Raw genomic sequence first — 12,496 nt, 5'->3', positions numbered from 1 at the left:
CATCTTTTGTTGACCCTCTCAGTCCAGATTTGGTCCAGGGCATAGCAGCAAGGGTGTGCTGGTCTCAGTGGTTGACGATCTTGCACGGTTGCAGGACCAGGGTGGCATGAGCGCTCATTCTTCTTGACCTCTTGTCAAAACCTGGGAATCCCTCCCGATCATCCTCCTCCTCCTCCTCCTCCTCCTCCTCACCTGTGTCTTCAAAAGTGCTGTTGTGGGTCTCTGATTCCTTCTTTCAACGAGACTTCCATACTTCTCTGGGCTTCCTTTCCTTCTTTTGATGAAGGTAAGGGCGAGCTCCCTCAGAGGCCACCTTGGCCTGAGACATGACTCAGGACCACGGGAACCCCGAGGAGCTAGCCCCCAAAAATTCGGGGATAAAGCCTCCTTGGCGTAAAAAACCCTGAAGTTGTTTAAGTCTGAGTTTTCTTTTCTCTTTGTAGTGCCTTGAAAAGATGGAACAGCTGGATATCAAGTCAGGAACAAAGTCTCTTAAATCTGCTTCGATATTCCCCAATAGGGAAGAGCCTTGACACAACAGGAAGTCCTTGAAGTTGGCTATGGCGGAAGGAAGTATGGAGGATCTAGACAACTTCAGTGAAGATTGGCTTGGCAGCAAGGAAAAAGAAAGTCCTGACTGAGCAAAGACAGACAAGCTAGAACCACAGACAAGCAGTAAGAGCAGAGCAAGAGAAACGGAAGGAACCGCAAGGGTAAATTGAAGAAAGGAAGAGAACTGTCGAATGGGACGGTGGACGGTTAAACAAGTAAAAGCTCACAGTACGGCAAAAGAAGGAAGACAGGTAAGCGAGATAGAATGTAAACACTGAAGGAATACGGAAAGTAAAATACTAAGAGATAACTAGAAGGTATTGGTACCGCATGATACACGGCGGTATTCATGACGAAAAGGCGCACAAGGAAAAATAAGGTAGAGCAAAATAGAAAAGTGAAATGAAAATACAGAAATTAAAGCTAGCCACTGAAACCAAACTGAGTGAATAATGAAAGAAAATAGTAGTGCATAAAACGTACCCGACACCGGAGGGAAGAAAAACAGCGAAACGAAGGATACCTAAAAGGGATACAAGCAAGAATAAAAAGTAAACAAAGCAAGGAATCGGTAGAGACCGACAAGAAGGCAAGGGAGTAAACGAACGAGAAAACTAAACTGCTGAGGACAGTATCTCGGTGCGTCGACCAGGAAACGGATACAATACACTGAGGAGGAGGCTCCACCAAGGGAAATAGTGGCGGCGGCCATGTTGGATAAAACACTAGACCGTCAAAAGAGGAACCAGACACCATGTTATGAGTACTTCCGTCTCTGCCATATTCACCAAGGACGCAGCATGACACCTCACTGCCGCCTTTGATACCATCGATCCTACTGTCCTGCTTGACCACGTCTCTGATGCCAATCTCTTTGGGGATGTTCTGTCCTGGTTAAGTTATTTATTTTTTTTTTTTTGGACAGGACTCATTCTCTCTCTCTTTTGCCCTGTTTCTGTCTGTTCCAATGTCTCCCGCCTCCGTTGTTCCTCAAGGGTCTGCAATCTCCCCGATCTTTTTATACCTCTACATTCAGCCTTTTGACCAAGCTCATCCTCTCCCACTGCTTTATATGTTCTACTTCTGCTGATGTCACCCACATCATTGTGCGGCTGGACCTCGTGCTGGACGAGACTGCGCCAACACTGAGAGTGTCTCTGGCTGCTGTGGGAGACTGGATGAGCAACATCTGCTTAGGCTGAATGGTGACAAGACCGAGGTCTTATTTGTGGGCCCTCTTTCTGCCACGGCTCTCTGGACCCACCTTTTTGGGCATTTTTCTCTTGGTCCTTTTCCTGTCCCTGTTTTAGTTGTGAAGGATTTGGGATTAAAAGGTGCTCCACCCTCACTGCTGGTAAGCAGATCAGTGTTGTGTGTCAGGCTATTTTCAGCTTAAAATCCTGTGAAATGTTCTTCCGTTTATACCTGCCTAAGTTGGGGTGCTGGTGGTTGCCTCTCTTTTCCTATCTTCTTTGGAAAATTGTAATGCTCTCTTTCTGGTGCAACCTGCCTACATAATCTGGTGTCTTCAGGTTCTGCAGAATTCAGCAGCTAGATTGGCTACGTCTACCTCTAGACATTATCATATATCTCCAGTTCTACGCCACCTGCAATGGCTTCCTGTGGCCAAGCACATCGATTTTTAAATCTCTTTGCTGGGATCACTGTGCTTTCTATGGTATAGGCACAGAATATTTGCAGGCAAAATTGTTTCCTTAAATTTCTGCTTGGGCTCTGCGCTCGGCCCAGGCTTGCGGGTTTTGGTCACTTGTGTTAAATGTTCCTGTATTGGCAGCTGAGCTTTTTCTTTTGCTGCCACTAAAGTACGGAATTCTTTTCCTGTGGCACTCCGTAAAATGAAGTGCCACCTGTCTTCTAAGCAGTCTTTCAACACATACTTGTTATAACTGGGGTGAGGGTGGTGGCTCCTTGGATAGGCTCCTTTCCGATTACTGTTTAGCACAAAGATGCCCCTATGCGAACGTTTCGCTTTATACGTTTTCTTTTGTAACATACTAGCAGAAGTACTCGTTCTGAACACAGATATAATCACTCGCATCAGTTGTTGAAAATGAATGATCCGGTAGGTCGCTGTTCCGCCTCACCCTGGCGTGGTGCATTTGGTTGCAGTACAAACATCTCGGAAACCTTGCATCCTAGGGCATTGAAATGTTGTTTTTGAGATCCCATAAGGACCTCCAGTTTTGTTCCTCGTTGTGGGACCGGTTGAGAAACAGCATTTTTTGTTTCCCTTCCCGGTGAACATGGTTTACAGCTTCGTCGGCAGGCCACAAACACATTTTGACTTTTGCTGAAATCTGGCGAAACTGGTGGGGTTTCTAAATGTCATGTAGGCAGTAATGTCTGAAGGGTCCTAACAGGTAAGCATGCACCATTCAGTGCAGATTGGTCAAACGATGTGGAATTGTATAAGGAACAACACTTTGCCATGCCACAAACCCACAAATCCTGCCACAAACCCACAGATATATCATAACAAACTTTGCGATCAGCAAAAGTGGTTGAACACAGGAGTGTGCCGAGTTGCCTGGGTGTGAAAGTTGTGGCCGAATAGACGAGTGGTAGACACCCACAAAAGTGCAACTTTGCATGGATTTACATCTCTTCAAAATTGTCTTAAACTTTGAGCATACTTAATTTGCACCCGAATTTCATTTTTTTGTAAAACTTTATACACCTGCCACTTGTAACACTCCAGTTCAGACGAATAAAAAGTGACGCGCACAGGCACACTCGCATCCAGGCTCGGTATGAGAAGGAACAGCTCTTTTGGGGCTGATACGAACCAGGCGATGGAAGTCGGAAGACCAAGGGACTGATCTGCAGTTACGAAGATAGAGAGAGCCAGGCGAGAATCCCCCACTTTCGGGTAGCCGTAAGCGTTCCAAGACTGAAACCGAGTGAGCAGAACAAAGAAACCTTCAAGGTACTTGAAAGCAGCCTGTGACCCTCCCGGGTGAACGACCGAGTTGGGGAGGAGCACAGGAGACGTTGGAAAAAGTCTTGCCTGTTACCTGAAGAGTATTAATGAAAGAAGGCTGAGTAACACAACCGGTGAGTTATCGAAAGCAACAAAAGTCTGGTTTGTGGTAGAAGCAAAAGTAACTGTAACTCAAAGGTTGATGGTTGCGCGTATGCCGATAAAACGCGTAATGGAAAAGAACAATGGCACAATTGTCAAAGGAATAGATACAAAGTAACGGAGTGGTCCTGCGAGGTTAAATCGCACATTCAAAAGTCTCTGTGAAATGTTAATTGGGAATCAAAGGCAAGAATACAATTGTGATCCCGAAAGAAAGTTGAATGAAACAAAAGCAATATATGTGAGGTTGAAGTGGTCATGCAGAGGTCTATGTAAAATTCTTGCAGTTTCAAAAGTCTTCAACAGTGAAAAGACACCCGAGACAAAACATGCGGAAAGGAACCCCCACAAAGTCAAAGACCGTCTCGAGCCCGGTGGAGGCAAGCCTGTGTAGAACTGTGTAATGAAGTGAAAAGTGAAAGACAGGGTACAGCCCGACAGAAAAAAAGTGGAACTGTATATTTATGACGAGGCGGACGAAGCCTAAGGAAATGAACTTCCAGAAGCTTGAAGCCCAAGCCTGAACTGTTACATTGTACTAGTAAGCCAAAGTGTGCAAGACTGAAAGAACTGAGCCATCCATCTATACTTTTTCGGAAACTCTCTTGACCCTGTGCTGCTGAACTTGGGGACGGGAGATATTTTAAGCCATTTTGACATTTCTTGAGACATTATTTTCCTTTTGTATTCCCTTATCACATTTTTCATTTTGAGGAGGAGGGCAAGGTTAGGTTTTCTTAGTATAGGCCTTTTTATTTTGTCTAAGACTGACTTGGACTGTTGTTTTTTTATTTAACGGTCGATATAACTCCCATTCTAGAGTTAGGGCCAGTTAGGAATTCTACCAACTCTAACAAATTAACGAATAAAGATTTCAAAACTAGATCCATTGTGTCTGCTACTGATGCCATGCCTTCCTTACATCACCATATCCTAATTTCCATCTCTGAACGTGTATGGCGTTCAGTTAAGGGTGTATGTTTGGTCTTGTTTATAAATCGGGTGTGACCTAAACAGATTTGCCGACAGTAGTAGGGTACACCTGAAAACCCATATGCCGAATGGAATAGTAATGTACGTCTGACATAACTTTATCCAAGACAGGATTATTTGAGACTCTTGTCTTAATATATAGAAAAAAGAATGATCTTGTTTTTCGTCGCAAACACATTTGTAATTTCACTAACTGAGCCCATATTAAATTGTCTGTTAACCTGGCCTCAAAACCAGACCAGGTCTGAAGCGTTCATAGACTACACTAGGAGCTAGGCCCATGAGACCCCATGGAGTGAGCAGTGTATGGAAACCACCATGCTTCTGCCAGGTGCCCCTTATCGCTATTTCGCCAGGATGTCCATTAGACCTGTTTATTCCTGTGCATGAGAGCCAGACCCGAGCCCTTGGGTTATGCAGATGATTAGCTCTTGGGCCTGTGATATTCTAAGAGGAATATATTTCAATGAACCGTGCTAACTGGACCCGCTTTCTCTTTTATTCAGCAAATTTGTAGGACCTCCAGCTGTGGAAGTATTTTCTCGTCGCAATGCTTCCTACGAGGCTCCCCATTAGAGGAGAGTTTAAGTTCTGTGTCTTTGGCCAATTTCTTTCTGTTATCTCATTAACTTGTAGTTGGGCTTTCTGTCCAGGCTCAAGATAAACACTTCTAAAGATTGGATACTAGACCTCTGCCACACTTGTCCTTGGCAGAATCCTGGTCTTGTTGAGTGAAAGGTGCCCCTGCCCATAGAGGCCACCATTGAATGTATTTTGCCAGTCACTGTTAGCCTGGGGGCTTGTGAGCTATTGTAGCCACTTCTCTAGGGGCTTGTTGGGCAGGGTGTGGTTGAGGAGAGTTCTCGCGCACACTTCCTCCCTCTCTGCAGAGATGCTCACCTTTCCCAGAATTGGGATCTCTCCCTAGGAGAGCATTCTCTGGCCCCTAGAGTAAAGGGATAGTGTGACCCACCTTAGTGAGGGCAGTGGTGAGGGCCAGGACAATGTTTGAGAATATTCTTCCTCGTCTCTACGCCTTGAAGCCAACTTTATCAAGTTCTGCAATGGCCTTCAGATCTTTTTCTACTTTCAAGTCTTGATTTCAAGGGACACTTAACCCCTTTTCTATGTGCCATGTGGCTTTGGTCCATACTTTGAATAATGCCTCCACCCCCATCATAGCACACTGGAGAACTTACTTGAAAGGTTGGGTGTGTTAGTCTATGACTGCATCTCATGTAAAAGTTGCTTTGTAGGGTGCCTAGAAAAAGGGGTTTTGTAGCCATTTAGTGATAGATGCCAAAGGCAGGCACAAGCAGCCCCAAGAAGGAGTCCTTTATAGCCGTCCACTGGTTTGCATATTTACTGATTAAGTGGCCAATCGCAATGCAAAGCTTTACGGCTATGTATTAACACTTGAACTCTAAGGGGGTGTCGGAGTTCTTATAATTCTTGGTTCCGACTTCATGTTTGTTTAGTTTTGGCTCATGGGACTGACATTTGTCAACTTTGCGGTAACAAAATAATGGTGACATGAGTGTTCGTGACAGTTTTTTGGGGTCTCTGGCATGATTGAATTACACCGGGCACATCGCTGGTGACATAGCCTCTATTGTATTGGAAAAAGCAGCTGTCTTAAAAGATGTTGGCTAATTGTACCTATTAATCTGCTTCTGTTATTATTAAAACATATTAACCAAGTTAGAATTTAAACTTTTAGATTGGTATGCAAGATGCCATCCAAGCACACAGGCCAGAATGATCACACTTTTGTCATGCATGCTGGACATTTTACCTCTGGATCTGGAACTCCGTCTGTACGCAGAACGGGTTATGCTCATAGAACTGCTAGACCGTTTTATTCGAGATGGAGGTTGTTTGATCTATTACCAGGAAAACGACGTCTGCATTATTCACGTCGTTGAATTCACGTGATTCAGGATTGTCACGTGTTTTACAGCAGAACGTTCATAAGCAGCATGGATACGTGGCTTGCTGCTTCTGATTGAACATTTTGGCGTCTTGGTAGCTGAACTTTTCATCTGCGTCCTCTCATCCCGTCAGTTGCTTCCTTGGCCTTCATCGACGTGTTCCTTCACACGCGATTTCCTGTATCTGCCTTCAGCAGATTTTGTGAGCGTGTCTTCTCACACGCGGGTTCCTGTTTCATTTGTATGCTGTTTTCCTGTCTGCGTGTAAGTTTCCGCTTTCAATCCCACGCGGACGCTGGAACTCTTCAAGCGCGACTGTCCTGGCTGCGTGTACTTGGTCTGCGTGTATCCAGCACACAGTTGATTTGAACCTGTGAGGAAATAACAGGTGGACTCATTTCAATTTGTTTTGTTCCTGGTGGGAAAGGAAAGTGTATCTACAACTTTTATTTGAAGGTGTCTGTGCACAGAACTTTGGACGCTATCCTGTGGTGCACCAACCTGGTATCTAGCGAGAGCCTTGTGCCGTTCGGGATAAGTCTCCCTTACTAATCTTCCCTCCTTTTGTCGTTGATTTCTTTTCTGGATTTCTTCATTGACTTTGGTGGATACTCCAGTTCTAAGCCTACAGGTTAGTGTTGGAATCTGCATTATTGCCATTCTATCAGAGAGGTTAGTTGAGATAGTTTCTCATTATGCATTATTTTTCCTAGGCTGCCTTCCTATTACTCTCCCATGCCCTTTCCAGTGATCCTTCTCTCTGCCTGTTTTAGCAGTCAGGGAGCTGTATCATTTGGAAGGTCTAAATTGACATCACTTCTATCAAATTGTGCAAATTCAAGGATCCGAAAGAGCCCTACCAATTGTATCCTTTTTGGTTACCGTATCCTTTTCATAAGATACTTTGGGGATTTATGACACTTTTCTTTGCGTGCAGGGGATGGGGGGGAGCTGCTGTGTTGGATCACATCGCAGCTCATTCATTTAGACCCTTGTTTCTGCCTGTCTGTCCCACAATGCACATGATGACCACCACTACTGCAGCCGCCTCTGATGTACTGACCTGTGAGGAGCCCCTTTAATGCACTAGTGGTGCCTGTGCTATAGCTTGTGTAATCTAAATCGAAGGAGACAGAGATTGTATTTCTTCTTTTGTATAGAAAGGTGAGACTAGTAGTAACATTATTTTGTTTTGCATAGTAATCTTTTGTTATGATTTGTCGAATTGTAATGTTATCCAGCACCTTATTAACCAGACGCTCCATTAACCTGTACTTCCTTTGCCGGCAATAGCAATGGTTCTGGTTGAGAAAATGCTGGATAGCAGGAAATGCAGGATGGCAGTGTTTCAGAGCCTGAGAACAGGAAGACCATGCTGGATGGCAGTGTTTCAGAGCCAGAGAACAGGAAGGCAGGAAGGAGATGCTCGATGGCAGTGTTTCAGAGCCAGAGAACAGGAAGGAGATGCTGGATGGCAGTGTTTCAAAGCCAGAGAACAGGAAGGAGATGCTGGATGGCAGTGTTTCAGAGCCGGAGGACTGAAAGGAGATGCTGGATGGCATTGTTTCAGAGCCAGTGAACAGGAAGGAGATGCTGGATGGCAGTGTTTCAGAGCCGGAGGACAGGAAGGAGATGCTGGATGGCAGTGTTTCAGAGCCAGTGAACAGGAAGGAGATGCTGGATGGCAGTGTTTCAGAGCCAGTGAACAGGAAGGAGATGCTGGATGGCAGTGTTTCAGAGCCAGAGAACAGGAAGGAGATGCTGGATGGCAGTGTTTCAGAGCCAGTGAACAGGAAGGAGATGCTGGATGGCAGTGTTTCAGAGCCAGTGAACAGGAAGGAGATGCTGGATGGCAGTGTTTCAAAGCCAGAGAACAGGAAGGAAATGCTGGATGGCAGTGTTTCAAAGCCAGAGAACAGGAAGGAAATGCTGGATGGCAGTGTTTCAGAGCCAGAGAACAGGAAGGAGATGCTGGATGGCAGTGTTTCAGAGCCAGAGAACAGGAAGGAGATGCTGGATGGCAGTGTTTCAGAGCCAGAGAACAGGAAGGAGATGCTGGATGGCAGTGTTTCAGAGCCAGAGAACAGGAAGGAGATGCTGGATGGCGTGTTTCAGAGCCAGAGAACAGGAAGGAAATGCTGGATGGCAGTGTTTCAGAGCCAGAGAAGAGGAAGGGCCAGAGAACTGGACATAAGAGTACGAGTACTTTGTGTGTGATAATCGACACAACAAGTGGCGACGAGGAGGCCGCCTGTTCCACTCAGAGGAGAGTTCCCAGAATACAGTTAGACAGGGAACGGCCGGCCAGAACCAGCAACTGATCGTAATAGTACAAGGAAGGAATCAGACGGAACCACTAATTAAACCCAAGGTACAATATAAATATACAACAATATTATAATATAAAAAAGATATATAGTTACTAAGTAATCTAGCAATATCTTTTTGAAGGTTTGCGGGGTGTGTATTTTTTCCAAGATGACATCTTGATATCAGCTGTATCAGAAGAAGATCATGATACCAAACCTATTGGTGTTCTACAGATTTTACAACAAAAAGGACTCGCATTAAAAATAGAAAAATGTAGAATTAAAAGGAAGGAAGTAACATATCTGGGCCATTGTATTGATGCAGAAGGAATAAGGTCTAAAGAAAGTCTTGTGGATACGATACTGAAAATGCCTGACCCATCTAATAAGGATCAATTGAGGAGCTTAATGGGTTTAACGGAGTATTACTCCAAATTTATTGATCACTATACTCCTAGGACGAGCCACATGAGAAGTTTGATGAAGAAGGGTGTGAGTTTTGATTGGTCATCTGAATGCAGAAGTGAACTACAAGATATCAAAACATCAATAAACAAAGCTCCTGTCTTGAAGATGTTTGACTGCAGAGCCAAGTCCATTATATCAGTTGATGCAAGCAATGTGGGCTTAGGGGGTGTGTTGGAACAAGTTCAGCATGGAACAATAGTCCCGATTGCTTTTGCCTCTAGGACACTAAAGGATGCAGAGAGAAATTATTCTACAATTGAAAGAGCGGCTCTGGCAGTGATGTGGATCTTGGAGCATTTCAAAGGGTTGATTTGGGGAAGCCCCATTGAAATCAAGACGGATCATAAGCCTCTCATTCACATTCTAAATCCCAAAAATTCGCATTTAATGTCTCCTCGCATCAGAAGGTGGATTCTAATCATAATGCAATACAATCTTACGGTTAGCTTTACTCCTGGCAAAAGGAACAGAGTTGCTGATTGTTTATCTCGCTTGTCATGTTCCGCAACACACAAAGTAGCCAAGGAAGAGGAAATGGAGATGGATTGTGTGATAGCACAAATACACCCCAGTTTCTCCAAAGAAGAGTGGGTTGAAGCTAGTGAGAGAGATGCTGAACAAGAGCAGCTCAGGAGAGCAATTAAAAGTGATTGGAAAGAAGTAACAAAGTATTTTTTCCTGGGAGAATAAGAAAGATGAAATGTCTTGCGATGAAGTGTGTATATACCGTGTAGATCGCATAGTTCCACCTTCAAGTTTAAGAGAGAAGATAATGGAAATAGCACGTGAGGGGCATATTGGAAGAAACTTAACAAAAAGAAGAGTAAGAGAGACATTCTGGTGGCCCAATATATGGAGTGACCTAGAAAACATTGTAAGAGAATGCTCTGCATGCGCAGTGAGTGACAAAGGAAAAGTGACTAGAGCCACACAGTTGCAGCCTGTAACAATACCAGATTCGGTGTGGACGAAGTTAGCTGTTGATATTTCAGGCCCATTTGAAATAGGGGAACCCCACAAACTTTATATCATTGTGTTGGTTGATTATACTTCCAAGTGGGTACAATGTGGCATAATGGAAGAGTCAGTTTCAGCCATGAAAATTAAAAGATTTCTGGAAGAAATTTTTAATAGAGAAGGGGAACCTCAAGAAATGATATCGGACAATGGTGCACAATTTATGTCAATAGAAGTGCAAAAGTTTCTCAAAGAAAGAGCTATTAAACACATAACCACAGCCCTATATCATCCCATTGGGAATGGGTTGGTAGAAGGAATGAGCCGCTTTATTAAGGACACTATTCAACTAGCTGTAGCTAATAATTTACCCTGGAGAGAGACTCTCAAAGAAGCTTTGGTTACCTATAGAGTCACACCACATTCTACAACGCAGGAAGAGCCATTTACGATGATGAGAGGAAGAATTGCTACAAATAGATTGAGACCAGCCTGGTTACCGTTAAAAAAGAATAAAACTGTGGATATGGATGCAGTTATTAGGAGAGTAAAGGATAAACAAGAGAAGTATAAAAAATATTACGATAGCCAGAAACACGTGAAGGAAAATAAGATCGAGGTGGGTGAACTGTTCAAATAAATCTGTGACATTAGAGGATGGAAGTAAGTGGTCACGTGATGATATTATTATGACTGATGGAAGAGTAAAGCAGATGATGGATGACAGCAACAGGGTGGAGAGGAGAGACATGCTGGAGGAAGAAGGATCCACATCATCCAAAACTGCATGCCATAGTGACATGATGAACAATGATGCCTCTGGTTTGAGACCCAGGAGAAGAGTGCCACGTGTGAAAGAAGACATCATCTATTATTATTGAACATGTTACATGAATAAGACCCAATGTTAACTTAAAGAAGATGAGACAATGTGTATCCTTTCAGTTACCAATTCTTAATGTGTTTGATCCTTTATTCTATGTTTTGTTCTGTTTTTTATTTTTCTTTTTTCCCATGCCCTCTGTATGTAACCATTGGTAATTGATATTAAGGGAGGGAGATGTTATAATGTGAAGGTTAATAGAACCTTCATGAACTGTGGTTCGATGTGGTGTTCCTCGGGCTGAGTTTCGATCCTTGAGGCTCAGCTGGAGGAAGGCGGACAGCGGACACAGGGAGGGAACTCTCCATTAAGGAATAAACAAGATAACGAACTGGACATAAGAGTACGAGTACTTTGTGTGTGATAATCGACACAACAACTAGCACGAAAACCTTGGGAATGACACTCGAACCCAGTGCCATTAATGAATGAACTACAGAAAGAATGAACCTTCCAGGTGTCCTGGGACTGTCCCTCGCCATCACACGGTGAGGCTCATACCCTCCCCCAATAGGCGATTCATAAACAAAGAATACCTGGCAGTCGTTACATCATCGTTTTTAACAATCGCAAATTATTGCTGCTTTATGTACTCCTTTTATTTATACCAACGAAATTGCTGCTCAAGTCCTTTTCTGAAGCAAAGATTGTGTCTCCAACACATGCTTGTCACCACCTGAGCTTTGTCATTGATTGCATAGAGGTATAGCGACAAAGAAACATGTTTCACAGGCTTTAATAGAAACTGAAGCTTTCGCCCCGCATTCTGCGTGCCAACTGCATATCTTTGGGCATGATTGTGACCTGCTTTGCATGGATGTCACAGAGGTTGGTATCTTCAAATAGGTCCACCAGATAAGCTTCACTGGCTTCTTGCAGGGCACCAATAGTTGCACTCTGGAAGCGCAAGTCAGTTTGAAACCCTGAGCAATCTCCCTCACCAGCCTCTGGAAAGGAAGTTTTTGTATCAAGTGTTCTGTTGACTTCTGGTAACGACAGATCGCACGCAGGGCAACTGTGCCAGGCCTGTATCTGTGAGGCTTCTTCACCCCTCCGCTGGAGGGAGCACTCTTTCTTGCCGCTTTGGTCGCTAGCTGTTTACAGGGCACCTTGCCACCTGCTGATTTCCGAGCGGTCTGCTTAGTACTGGCCATGACTTCGTTTTATGGACGACGTACCGCTGCTGTGGACAAACTCGTGCGCGCTTCGCTCTACCTCCACCACAACCGACAATTGGCTACTATGCTACATGTGTTCATGTTTTCTACATTGGCGAAAATAATGGATAAGGGAAAGAAAA

At 44.2% G+C, this 12,496-nt stretch overlaps 1 protein-coding gene and 1 pseudogene across 1 annotated transcript in view; one reads left to right on the top strand and one right to left on the bottom strand.

Annotated features, from left to right (window-relative positions):
• Positions 1-12,496, top strand: part of MIPOL1 (mirror-image polydactyly 1) — a 1,528,730-nt gene that overhangs the window by 65,806 nt on the left and 1,450,428 nt on the right. The gene's annotated exons all lie outside the window — the stretch shown is intronic.
• LOC138527262 (histone H3.3A-like) lies at positions 11,932-12,350 on the bottom strand (annotated as a pseudogene).

This window comes from Ambystoma mexicanum, chromosome 14 (genome assembly GCF_040938575.1).
Source record: "Ambystoma mexicanum isolate Mex_15411 chromosome 14, UKY_AmexF1_1, whole genome shotgun sequence".
In the NCBI taxonomy this organism is placed as follows: Eukaryota; Metazoa; Chordata; class Amphibia; order Caudata; family Ambystomatidae; genus Ambystoma; species Ambystoma mexicanum.
Note: the sequence above shows the minus strand (reverse complement) of the source record. Positions and strands in the feature narration are given on the sequence as shown.